Raw genomic sequence first — 11,476 nt, 5'->3', positions numbered from 1 at the left:
CTACGCTATGAACAAGGGGTCTGAACCCCTGCACATGTACATGAACTTGCTTGTAATGTAGATGTAGCTGTTTCCAGACCCTGCGCCTTCCGTTCTTCGTTCTTGTGAAAGGTAAACAGCTGAGCTTTGCCAATTCAATTAAAACACACACATACACATTACATAATGAAAGAAGAATGTTGCCCCCTGATGCCTAGCCCTGTAATCTAATCTGCTGGCTGGTGGACCCCCAAAGATGATGCTCACATCCTTTGCTGGAGGTCTCATCCCTCTTCTCTCTAGCTCTTTCAGTCTCTCTCTCTCCACACACACACTCCTCTCTGTTTTTCTTCCCTTGTTGGCTTCCTCTAGCTGTATTGTTTTAAATTGGCAGCTGGGCTGTCTGCCAGTTTAAATTTCATCTGCCTTTCTCCTCCTCCTCTTCTCTCCACCTTCCCTCCACTCCCCCCCCTCATCCTCAGAAGTGATAGTGTTTACTTTCTCCACTGCTTTCTCAATGTCTTTGTACACACTGCAAGGGATAAAATCACCAGCTGTGGAGAGCTTTCTGAAATGTTAACTGATTCCTCAGTGCCCCAGGGCTGGTGATCAGAAATAAAATAGTAGTAATAATAATAATAATAATAATGCTGTCTTTAAAATGCATGCTTCACATGTGAGTCTGGAGCTACAGCAATAATGCCTATTCCCCCTTCGTCTGCAATTTTGAGCTGTTTGGTTGCGGTGTTTAGCTTTATTTACTTCTCGAAGATGAGAGAGAGAATTCCATGTGGAAGTGTCAGATCCTGAAGAGTGCATTGTCTCCTCAGACAAAGCTTCAGCAACAATACGGAGATGAAAGATTAGAAAATAAAAGTGTTTGCCAGAATTTCTTCTTCTCCTTTTCTTTTTTTCACCCGTCTTTCCCTTTTAGGGTGGAGGTGAAAGAGAGGTCAAGCTGTGCCCATTGACCTTTGCCCTCTGACCTTGGTGAACTGAAGGAAGCCTTTGAAGTAATAAAGTGCCCAGGAAAAAAAGAAAACCAAACAAGTTGCTGGCTTTTCCCTCTCTCTCCATGTGAACTGGCAGCTGCTTAATGGAAGGTGACAGTGCAAAGGCAGGCTGGATGGACGACCCCATGCATTGTTCTCCCCCTGCCCTTACCTCAGCATGGAGTTAATTGGCATTGGAAAAAGCCCACCCACTCAGAGAGACAGACGGGTGGGCAGGGGGAATAGAGGAAGCATATGAGAAAACAGTCTTCATGCCCCCTGAGCCTGACTTGCTCTGACCCTCTATTTCTAAGTCTTTCCCAGCACTACTGAGCACTCACCCACTCCCTGCTGGTGGTGATGCTCCAATAACAATCTTTTGAAAAAAGAAAAGTCACCATGCACAGGGGTTGGGTGGAAGGTGGGAGGCTGAGATGGGGGAGATTTAGCATCACGATAGCTAGAACTGGAAAAGACCTGCCTAGATCAATGAGCCTGTTCCCCTGAAGGATCAAGAGGACGTGGCAGCTATTTTGTTGGTTGCTGCTGTCACATGCATGACCCCTGCTGGCAATTTGGGGAAAGTGAGCTTTTCTTTTATTGAGATTCTCTCGCCCTTCCCACCTCCCGATTATAACTTGCTCTATGATACAAGTCTATAAGGCTGTGACTCTTAAAGCAGAATAACCCTTATTGCTATTAGATATATAGACAAAAGGACTTGGCAAAATGCACGCCCCCATCAACTCAATACTTTGACCATCCCTAGAACTGAATCCAAGCCACATTTTGTATTATATATCATGGTAGCACCAACAGGCCTCAACCTGGGCATGGCCTCATTGTGGTAGGTGCTGTACAAACAACTAATAAGAGACCATTATTATCCCAAGGTCTTTCAGTTACCTGTTACATCTGAGACTGTAATACATATATGGGAGGGCAGGGTAGGTCACTCGGGTTCAGTTTTGCCTAGCATCACTATGAAGAATTTGTAGGTATAGAAGTTATATAGCTTGATTGTTTGTAGATTTTGAGGTGATAGATAATCATGTTAGTGGCAGTGTGCTCAGACCCTGTTGCCTAGTCATTATCAGGTAGTTTTGTAGACATCTGAGTAGGAATTTTATGGTGGGATTTGGTGGAGACCTTCATGGGTATTCCACACATGCAAAGTGAAGACATTGGGTTAATTTGCTCCCCCTACCAAAATACTCAACACACAGTCTAGCCCCTCTGGGGAAAGAACACAGGGCAAGCCCCAGCATTACCCCAGGCTAATCTCTCTTGCTGTTTTCTTGTGGGAAGAAGGAGTTTTAGCATATCACCACTCCTCTCCAGTTGTCTTAGGGGTCAGTGGTAGATGTTTCCTGTGTGAAGTTCATCATCGCTGGAAGTGAAAGACAGCTGGTCCCATTTGTAATGCATATAGGGCATACAGCAGTGCTGGTAAGAGACTGATCTTTATTTGCTAGTCTCAGTCAATTGACATGAAAGAGGGTAATGGATATTTAATATCTGTTGCATGATGTCAGTTTCCTTCAACTCAAGGAGTAACTGTTTTATCTGTGTTTCACTGCTGTTTATGAGCAACAGAACTATAACATAATGTTAACTAAAAATGACAGCCAAACATGAATACTATCAATTCATAGGAACATCTGGGATGGAGGCCAGGGCAGACAATCAGGCCCACCAGTCTTTTATTGGGTATTGGTCAATCACTAGTATCAGTGAACCTCATTGGTTTTCAACTCACACGGTGTCTGTATTCTCCAAACACCTTCTGCAACGGCTTGCTCGGCTGCTAAAGCAGGTCTGCAGCTTGAAGCCTGGGCTTGCTGTGTCTGATGGTTATCATTGTCAGAGATTCTTGGGGTGTGTGTATGTGTGTGTGTCCACCATCTATAGCATTCCAGATGCCCTCAAAACAAAACAGACAACAACGACAACCAGGGACAGTGTCATCTAGGAGCTCTGGGCCCCTTTGAAATGCTGGGCCCCTATGCAATTGCCCCTTTTACCCCTCCCACTGGGGTGGGCTGGTTGTGATGCATCATTTGAGTTTTATGCTCATTCTAATTTGACTACACATAGTAAGGTCCTGATGGATGAACTTGTTATATCAAATGAAATGGCTGCAATGAGCCACTTATGAGCTTACCTACTGTTAACTCTTCTGGAAGTGAGTAGCAAACATACTGTGCTTTACAGTGCTAGACCTTGCTAGTGGATGCATATTGTAACAGCTCAATTCCTAAAATGAGCAAACCCAAAGCTGCGTATTCCCTCCGTAAGGAACAGCCCTTCCCATTCAATTCAAATAGATTTGCACGAGCCTTGCATGTGGTTTTAGTGGTAGCTGCAATTTGTTTCCTGTACTTAGTAGTTTTCACGCTTGGGTTTCTTAAGTGACACGCTGGCCATTGAGATTTGTCATTGGCTTGAACAGAGCCAGGCATTCACTCATTATCTCATATGGAGGGATTTGTAAATGTGCCAGATAGGCTCTGTTCTTAAGGATCTCAATGCCTACATAGGCATTGTGGGTATATTTAGCATTTCTCACCTCGCGATAAATGTATGTACAGAACTTATTTTTTCCCCCAATGACCATACCATTAATCTCCTCTGTCTAGAACGTACCGTTTTACCATTCTATGGAGTTAGCATTTGCTTTTCTTCCCAGTGCTAAAGGGACCTCATGTGGTGACAGCAGGGCCGACAGCCACCATGGGTGGGAGGGGGCAAGGTGTGTGTGTGTGTATGTGTGTGTGTGAGGTCAGCTCCCTGGCAGACAGAGTGGGGTCAAGAACAGTCAGTGCTTAGTTTGGCTTGGAGCACAGCGCTGCCCCTCCCCAGACCTTAGAAGCCACACGGAGTGGCAGAGTGATGCTCCAGCAGTGTTTCAAAGGGGCTGGGAGTTCTGGGCCCCCCTGAAACACAGGTCCCCTATTCATTTGCCCTCTTTGGACCCCACCCCCCATTTGACAGGCTGTATAGTGAATGTCTTTTTGGTGGCAGACTGGGTTCTACAGCAATGTGTTCAGTTATGGGCCACATCTACACGTGCATGCTACTTCGAAGTAGCGGCGCCAACTTCGAAATACCGCCTGTCACGGCTACACGTGTTGGGCACTATTTCGAAGTTGAAATCGACATTAGGCGGCGAGATGTTGAAGTTGCTAACCCCATGAGGGGATTGGAATAGCGCCCTACTTCGAAGTTGAACGTAGAAGGAGGGCACATGTAGATGATCCGCATCCCGCAACATCGAAATAGCGGGGTCCGCCATGGCAGCCATCAGCTGAGGGGTTGAGAGACGCTCTCTCTACAGCCCCTGTGGGGCTCTATGGTCATCATATGCAGCAGCCCTTAGCCCAGGGCTTCTGGCTGCTGCTGCGGCAGCTGGGGATCCATGCTGCATGCACAGGGTCTGCAACCAGTTGTCAGCTCTGTGGATCTTGTGTTGTTTAGTGCAACTGTGTCTGGGAGGGGCCCTTTAAGGGAGCGGCTTGCTGTTGAGTCCTCCCTGTGACCCTGTCTGCAGCTGTTCCTGGCACCCTTATTTCGATGTGTGCTACTTTGGCGTGTAGACGTTCCCTCGCAGCGCCTATTTCGATGTGGTGCTGCCCAACGTCGAAGTTGAACGTCGACGTTGCCAGCCCTGTTGGACATGTAGACGTTATTCATCGAAATAGACTATTTCGATGTCGCTACATTGAAAGAAGCTATTTCGATGTAGTGTGCATGTGTAGACGTAGCCATAGTCTTAATGCTTTCAACCCCCTTATGTCCATCTAATCAAGCTCCTTAAGAATATCACTTGCAACCTGATGAATAGATAATTATGCACCCATTTGGTCATAGAATAGTAGACCGGGAGGAATTATTATCATTTGCAAACTGCATTTTGGACCAATCACACACGAGAGCTTCCTATTCCACTATATCCAAGTCTTCCGAGTCTATAGGAGAAATCAGGATAGCTTTGCCTTATAGGCTCATTTTCTGTGTCGAATGAAACAGGCATAGTTTTCAGTGTTAAGGTTGGATGGTGTTACTGTGATTGTTTCACTCATCTCCAAGACCTTCTTTCAAAATTCACTTTTGTTTGTTTCTTCTTAGTGTCTCAAACTAGCATGTTGTTGAAACCTGTTTCTTAAATTTATTCAGATACTAAACAAAGGACTCTGTGCCTGTCTTCTCATAGTAATCAGAGCCTTGTTATCCATCTGTGTGTTGATTAATGCATTTTCTTTGCCATTGTACAGTGAGCTACATGCTTGTGCAAAACAGTTTATTTTAATTAATGCACAAACCACCATTCCCTGTGGTGTGCATTTTTTGCGTTGTGTTATGATTAGAGCTGGGAAGTTATTTTCGGTAATATTTATTGGCTGCAAAATGCTATTTCAAATAATCATAAACTTTGCAAATTTGGGTCAGAGGGGTAGCTGGGTTAGTCGATAGCTTCACAAATAATAAGCAGTCCTGTAGCACCTTAAAGACTAACAAATTTATTTCTTAGATAATGAGCTTTTGTGGGACAGACCCACTTCCCCAGATTTTTGCAAATTTGGGTTAACTCTGACATGCCATTTAAGCTGAAAATGGACTTTTTAAGATATCTCCTTAACAATATGTGTCTGCTTAAAAAAAGAGGTACATTTAACTAATCACAGCCTGGTTCCCAAAACAGGAGTAAAATATCTGAAAATGAAATATTTAACTCAACATGAAAGTGGTGCTGATTAGTTTTTTTTTTTGTTTCAGTGAGAAAAACAAAAAATTTCATGTCACAGTGACCCAAATTAGCTTTTTCCTAGATTTTTTTTTTGATACAGCCACTGAACCAAAGAATCACATATTGGCTCAGCTCTACTTACACATGCTTCTTCAGTAAGTGCAAGAGAATGTGGTGTCTGCTGTGTATTTACTCCTGCGTTCTGACTTTGTGCCTTTTTAATTTGTTATACTTTCATGTATTTGTTGGTTTGGTATTTTCATTTTGGAAGCATAGTTTTCACTTGGCCTGCAAATAGATACTGTTCATTGCACAGTCAATCTATTCCCTGTAGTCCCTTTCCTTTCTCTCTGGTTTCAGTTATACTTCAGATAATTTGGTCTCTAATTAGTCCATTTGCTGAGTATTCAGATTCATATGACCTAAGCAGGATGGCCCAATGGGTAGAGCACCGGAATTGGACCCTGGACCTGAATTTTATTTCTTGCTCTGCCACGGTCCTGCTTGGTGACCTAAGGAAGTCATTTAGCCACCCAGCCTCAGTTTCCCCATTTGCAAATGCAGAGAAGGATAACCATCTTCTCTGAAGTCCTTTGAGAGCTAGTGATGAATTTAAGAGCTCTTATTATTTATTATCTTTGCATGGTAGGTTTGCAACATAATGACTGATAGTCTCACCTTGTAGCTTTTCCCAAGTGACATTCTTGCATGGATCAAAATACTTTTGAATGACTTTGTCTAGCAGTCTGTTGTTACCCTTATGTTCTCACTGGAATGTACTGTAGACTTCCAATGGCTTAATGCCTGGCACGTGCAGCACTATAGAGGATTTTACCCCCCTCTGTTTCTTTTCAATAACACTTGCTTCCAGAAAAAAAATTGGAAGTGCAGCAAGCCTCCACATTCAATTCTCTGCCAGGCAGGGGTATTCAGGTAGCTTCTTTGGCTTTATTAGTGTCAGAATTTAGTTTACCATGTAATAAATATGTAACATATGGGAGTGATATAAAAGATTGGCTCTTATATCTGCGCCCCCCATCACATGACATTTAACAGGGTTATAAAATTTAACACCACTGTCACCTTACAGGGGTCAGTATCTACACAGTCATCTTCACAGAGTTCATTGCATTTTTGTGTCTGTCACAATATCATCAGAGTTTGGTGTCAGGCCAGAAGGGCTCATGTTTGGGATCTCTTTATTGGTGCACATGAAGAAGGAGAGACTGACTACTTCCCCCTGCAAATGAACACCTGGCCACACAACCTTAGATGCTGTCCATGCTGTATTTCCAGGCTGGCTTCACCACACTCCCTCACTGCTATAACAAATATACTACATCACAATTCACTTCATTATCCCCAAACTCTACATGTGGAAGCCAAAACTGAAATCTGAATTCTCGCCAGCCCTTGGATTCTTCCAGTGGGGAACAGCCTGAAATCCCAACATTCTCTAGTCCCTGGGAAGCTGGTTACTAAGATTTCTCCTTTCTTTTCTGTTAAAAATATTTAGCATAAAGCCAGTTGGGCAGTGGACATTCTCCATAGATGTTTATGATCACAGTAAAAGGCAGCTTGTATTTCAGCATGTAATGCTGGAATTATTTTGTGCACACTAATTGTGCCAGAGAGAAGAGAGAGCCCAAAGGGAAGAGAGAAAAGAGTTTTTCTTTTTAAAGTCTGCTATCTTGTTTTCAATCCTGTTACATTTACAGAAAGGCTTTGGGAACAGTCCAGAGTCTATCAGATCACAGCATGGTCAGTTTGTTCCCTTCTGAAGTTAGGTTTTTATTTTAGGGACTCACTGAAGGGAGCTTTACTGTACACATAGATAGCATTGGGAGACAAAACTATGGTGCCAGTGCTGTAACCCTGTGATATGCCACTCATTCATCTTTTGGGAACTGTGCTAAGTTCCCTTTCTAGGCATGATCTCAAGTAGGGCGAGGGCCAGGACAGGTTGTTACAGGCACATACGCACACACACTCCAACCAGCTATCAAGGATTATTCCTGGAGTGTACAGGGACAAGCTCGAACATGCCTTCAGAATAATGCTGACTATTTAAAGCTTCTGAGAGCCGGGAGATCGGATGGCAGAGGGCCGGGTGCATGAAAACAGGGCACTTTCTGATGCTGTGAATGTACTAAAAAGGGAGCTGAGAAATGTGTGTGTGCTCGGGGGGGTCAAATTGACTGAAATGAGAGGCTCATTATAACAATATTCACTATTTAGATAGTGCTTTATATGTTCAAAGCACTGCATGCCCATTGACAAGAGTTTTAGGCATCAGTTCAAGAGGGACTGGAATTCACTGTTTGAGAAGCAGAGGAGATTTTCTATGAGTTGATCTTTTCAGTGCACTACACAAATGATTGGTGGATTGGGGGTGTTCCCCTACCCAGCCATTTCCCTGTGGCATTGAGCATTGGAAATAGAGAGCAAAGCACTGCACTCAAGTACTGACATGGTGGTGCATGTTATGGCAGGATAGGACGTGCTGTCATGCTTTGCTGGCAGCAGAATGGGTATCCTTTAGTGCTTGCCTGGTGCACAGTGTTCCAGAGAGCTGCAGGAGAAAATGGGCAGGGCTGTGGTAAGCACTGAGGTAGCCAGGCACAATGTGGCTGCACTGCATCTTCTCTCTTACCCTAACCAAGCTACAACAGCATGTTAGTGCATTTCACAGCTGTCCTATGCATTTCCATTGTCCTGGGGCAGTGAGTGCACTTTGGTGAAGGGTGAGCAGGAGGGGTGCAGCTGTCAGCAGTTGTGAGCTCCAAAGGCCTGGCTGTGGCAATGTGAATGTGAACCAGAAACAGAAGGTCACAGACAATGGGAGCTCATTGCACAGGAGCCCGACTGACACAGCACGAGTTACAGGAAACCCCAGTGTCACCAAGAAACATCCTTGTAGAGAAGAATGAGCTAAGGCGTGGTCTACACCAGCCAGTAAGTCCATTGCAGATATGCAATTCTAGCCACAACATTTGCGTAGCTAAAAGTGACATCTGCAATCAACTTACCTGGCCATCTACACATAGGGAGGTTGACAGGAGAAACTCTTCCATCGACCTCCCTTACACCTCATGATATCGAGGAGTACAGGAATCGACTGTGAACCCCAGGTTGTTCAATTTTGCATGTCTCTACCAGGCATACAGAATTGAATTCCGGAAGATTGATCCTGACCAGGTTGATCTTCCTGACTGTGTAGGCATACCCTATGATCAATATCGGGTACACAGCTACTGCAGGATGGAACTGTCAGTAAATAGGCTGATAGAGCTGTGAGGCCATGCCCACACAGTTACAATGGATGCTGGATCTGTGGGCATCCTTTGTATAGGAGTCCATCTCCCCCACAGACTGAAGATTTAGCTATGACAGCTCACAGTTCTAAAAGTGCCCTGTGTGGTTGGCATTCTTGTATGTGTTTCCAGCAGCTTCTTCCACAAGCACTTGGCCCTGAATGGTCGTGGTGCCTTTTGAGGACTGAATTTGGGGTTGCATGTACAGCAGCCTGTTTGTATGCTGTTCAGTGTTATATTGTGGTACATTCAGTGTGCTGCCTTTCCTGAATCTTTTAAAAAATTATTAATGAAAGTCTGACAGGAAACTGGTGAAATCTGATTGGCTGTCTTCATAGACTCATAGAATACTAGAACTGGAAGGGACCTGCCCTCATGTTATGTATTTAGCTAACCCGTTCTTAAATATCTCCAATAATGGAGATTCTACAACCACCCAAGGTAATTTATTCCAGTGCTTAACTACCTACCCTGACAGTTACAAAATTTTTCCTAATGTCCAACCTAAACCTCCCTTGCTGCATTTTCATGGCTGTTTGTTCTCCAGAGAGGTGCCCCTTTATCATTTTATCCAGTACTTTTAAGGAAGAGAGCTTTTAATTCTCTCCCCCTTCTGTAGAGCCAGCTACCATTCCTGCTGCTATGACAGTTATGGAGGTGACATGGCCATTTGTGGATTGCTCCTGTTTGCAATACCGCCATTTTTACTGTCTCTTGAGGATTCAAATCAAAGTGTGACTTCTGCAGCCAGGGAGATTTAGGGTAGATATTAGGGAAAACTTCCTAACTATAAGGATAGTTCAGAACTGGAATAGGTTTCCAAGGAAGGTTGCGAAATCCTTGTTACTGGAGATTTTAAACAACAGGTTAGACAAACACATGTTTGGAGCAGTTTAGATTTACTTGGTCTGGTCTCAGTGGCGGGTGGGTGCGGGGGGTAGTGGTAGTACTACATGACACCTCAAAGGTCCTTTCCAGTTCTGCATTTCTATGACTGTGAGCTTTGTTGACATGACAAGCTGTACAAGGAAGGAATTTCTAAGCTCTCTGGGTGGTGATAACAATACACCAAATATGTGCCCAAGGTACAGCTTTATACTGCACCTAGGTCTTTCTTCCCTTGTGTGTGCCAAGTTTTATTTATGTATCACCAGTTTTCCTGATTTCACATCAGGCTGCTGCTCAACACATTGCTGCCTCTTTCTGTAGCCCTGGAATTATGAACATTCTGCTTTTCCTTACTTTCAAATAGAAAGTCCTCCTGGAAGCTCGAGGGAATCTTTGTTGCACTCCTTCGTATCTTATAGGGTGGGGAAGAAAATATCTCTTGGTTTCCATCTGTCTTGTGTGACAACCATTTGTCTCTGGGCTTGGTGCCTCCCATTTTATTTCTAGTCTGGGATTGCTGTTTCTCTATATGGGGAGGGTCTACATACATCTTGTGTTTTTTTACTGTGGTAAGGAAATTTGCTGCTGTAGCAGTAACTAGATATCTGAGGGGCATTCCCTCTCCCCCTTTATTTTGCTTCCATGTCGGTAACTATCTATACAGTGTGGAAACCTCACAAAAATGCCTTTCTCCTGCAAGCAAACTTGGCCCAGGATGCAAATGTCAACCCAAAGAATCAAAGTGACTCACTCTACACACACATATGTAAAGAGACTATTTTTCACGCAGCATGATTAGCTAGTTGAAAATCCATGTTATGTAACCATTGGTCATGAATCACTGGGATTACTGCTTGGAATTGGCTGAGGAAGGCTTAGGCTGTGAAACCAATTCATGTAATTATCTATAATGACACTAATATAGAACATATTAATAATGGAAAGCAACGTGTTCTTTCCATTTGCTTTGCCTCGATTCGTGCAAAAAGCACCCTCCGTTTTGCTTATTCTTTTGGCAGCTTTATTTACTATCTGCTGCTTCTGTGGGAGAAGTGGATTGGAATCTGCCATGCAAAGGAGATGTAATGTAACTGGCTAGGGTCATTCAAAGCATGCGGGAGGGGTTCCTAGCCTCAAGGTTCTGTTCTCACACCACCTCCATCTTCTTCCTCTCTTTCGCTTCTTGGTTCCTTTTCCCAAATCTTTATTTCTCCTTTTCTCCCTCTTGTCTGATCCTGCCCCAGTGTTTTCCATTCCTGTCTTTGCTTTTTCTTTCCCCTCATAACTGTCCTTCCCCGGTCTTCTGCCGAGACAGTAGGCTTTCTGGACCAGTTTCTTCTTTGTCCATCCAAACTCTTTTGCTCTTTTCCAGTAAATGCCTAGGCATCGTGTAATGAAACAATGTTAATTTATTAGCATTTTTTCACTGACGGGTCAAAGTATTCTTATGTTTGCGTCTTCTGGGAAGTTTTTTATAGGTTTTTATTTGTGTTTCCTCCTGCCAATAATTTGCTTCAGCAGGGTGCACAATCTGATGATGAATTATTTGGTATGAG

This window comes from Carettochelys insculpta, chromosome 6, assembly GCF_033958435.1.
Source record: "Carettochelys insculpta isolate YL-2023 chromosome 6, ASM3395843v1, whole genome shotgun sequence".
In the NCBI taxonomy this organism is placed as follows: domain Eukaryota; kingdom Metazoa; phylum Chordata; order Testudines; family Carettochelyidae; genus Carettochelys; species Carettochelys insculpta.
Note: the sequence above shows the minus strand (reverse complement) of the source record.